We start from the raw sequence: 2,497 nt of genomic DNA, 5'->3' as shown, positions 1-2,497 counted from the left end.
CTGACCGGCCGCACTCAGCTCTGCCCGCAGCCTTCTCTTCTCCAGGCTGAACACCCCCAACTCTCCCAGCCTGGCCTCCTAGGAGAGGGGCTCCAGCCCTCGGAGCATTTTAGTAGCCCTCCTCTGGCCCCGCTCCACCTTCTTTCCCCTGGCTCCTCCGCAGGCGCTCTGTTGCGCCGGAGGTGGCTTGTTCAGCGCTGGCAGATGCTAAAGCCCCGTTCCCGTTGTCGTCCCACTGAAAGGTCCCCAGCCAACGCGGGACCGCGCGGGCGCCAGTGCTGAATGCACGTTTGGGAAGGCACGCATGGCTTCCCACCACGCCGAGGAGATCTGTGCCTGAGGCGAGTAGGAGTTCCTCCGGGTGGTCCCCAGATGCACTGTTGGGGATAGAAACCCACCAGCGCTGGGGCCCGAGCCAACCTGTCCCTAAAAAAGCCTCGGGTGTATTTTCCCACGTGGTCTCTGAAGGAGCTGGCATTGGATCGGGGAGGTGCGGCCATCCAACCCAGCCATGGGGGGTGGCTCTGAAGGGTGTAGAGCTGTTTTCTCCCGGAGCGATGCATTCAGCTCCTCGGCAGCGGTGCGTGGTTACCAGGTGATCCCCCAGGCCAGCGCTTCACCGGGCTGGAGGTGAGCATAATGCTGTGAACCACAGCACTCTTAGGTTCAGGGACTTAATCAAGGATGAAGGCAGGTTTCGGTTAGACATTAGGAAAAATTTCTTCTGTGGCCTTTCAGTACCTAAAGGGAGCCTATAGGAAAGATGAGGACAATCTTTTTAGTAGGGCCAGCTGTGACAGGACAAGGGGTAATGGCTTTAAACTAAAACAGGGTAGGTGTAGACTGGATCTAAGGAAGAAATTCTTTCCAATGAGGGTGGTGAAACCCTGGCAGGCGTTGCCCAGAGAGGGGGTGGAGACCCCATCCCTGGGAACATCCAAGGCCAGGTTGGACGGGGCTGTGAGCAACCTGATCTGGTTAGCGGTGTCCCTGCTCCCTGCAGGGGGGTTGGGCTGGGTGACCTCTAGGGGTCCCTTCCAACCCAAAACATTCAATGATTCTATGAAAAAAAAACCAAATTTACATAAGTTCCTCGGCCCTGGAAGAGAAAGATGAGACAGCATCATTTCATCTGCCGTTGCTGAGAGGGCTCTCAGCAGAACAGCGCTGCAAGGGGGAAGGTTGGGGGTTTGGGGGTTTTTGGTGTTCTGAATAGGTGCAACTGGAGACAACTCTGTGATGGGTCGAGTCCCCATCCCGGGGGGGGATTTAACAGCCGGGCAGAGGCGGTGCTGAGGGCCAGGGTTTGGGGGTGGGATGGCAGGGTTAGGGGAACGGTTGGGCTGGGGGAGCTTGAAGGGCTTCTGCAACCCAAACAATTCCATGATTCTGTTCCCTCCTGAGGAAGAGGGAGGTGAGCTCCGGTGGCTCCGCGGGCCTGCACTGGCTTGTTCTCCCTGGCGTTCTCACACTGTTTCAGCTGAACACAGTGCCGGGGCTCTGCTTCGGCCCTGCCCACGACACGGTGGTGCACCAAGAGCTGCAAATCCATCGCTGGTCAGGTTGCTGAAGCCGGGACAAACCCAGGACTGGCTCTACAAAATGTTGTGGGGATGTGATGCGACACAGCTGACAAGAGTTCATCCATTCCAATTTGTTAGGAGAAAAACAGAGATTGGAAAGGGTAACCTCTTGCAGACTTCGTGCTCGGATGTTGGTATTTATCAGTAGACCTCACCCAGCAGAGCTGGTAAATCATTTTTCTGCTGTTTTCGTCTCTGAGGAAGGGTGCATACGCAGATGGTTGGCTAGCGCCTTCCGTTGGGGGAGCTCACCCAGCACGAGCCTGGTGCACAGAAACTGCTTAGACCTGGTTCAACAACAGAGCCGATGGAGGAGCAAGGACCTGCCTCAACCCACCTAGCTCTCAGGGACACTTCAGCTGAGCTTGGCAAATCTAGGAGTGGACTTAACCTTGTCTCCTGCTAGGAGCAGAGGTGAGTTTTAAGCACCTGCCACAGCTGGGGTGGCTCCTGGATGCATTTACCACAAGTTGGGATGAACCCAGGCCCAAATATGTATGGGCTTTGCCCAGGGCGCACAAGCACGAGGGCTGGGCTGCAGAGCCCTGCTCCATCGCACCGTGGTGTCGGCTTCAGTGGCAAGGCAGTGTGCCCTTGTTGCCAAGAAGGCCAAGGGCACCCTGGGGTGCATCAAGAGGAGTGTGGCCAGCAGGGCGAGGGAGGTTCTCCTCCACCTCTGCTCTGCCCTGGGGAGACCCCACCTGGAGCACTGGGTCCAGTTCTGGGCTCCCCGGTTCAAGAAAGATGAGGAACTCCTGGAGAGAGTCCAGAGGAGGGCAACTAGGATGGTGGGGGGACTGGAGCATCTCCCCTAGGAGGAAAGGCTGAGGGAGCTGGGCTTGTTCAGCCTGGAGAAGAGAAGGCTGAGAGGGGACCTCATCAACACGTACAAATATCTCAAGGGTGGGGGTCAC

This window comes from Egretta garzetta, unplaced genomic scaffold (genome assembly GCF_000687185.1).
Source record: "Egretta garzetta isolate BGI_Z169 unplaced genomic scaffold, ASM68718v1 scaffold904, whole genome shotgun sequence".
NCBI lineage: Eukaryota > Metazoa > Chordata > Aves > Pelecaniformes > Ardeidae > Egretta > Egretta garzetta.
This window is presented reverse-complemented; position numbering follows the sequence as displayed.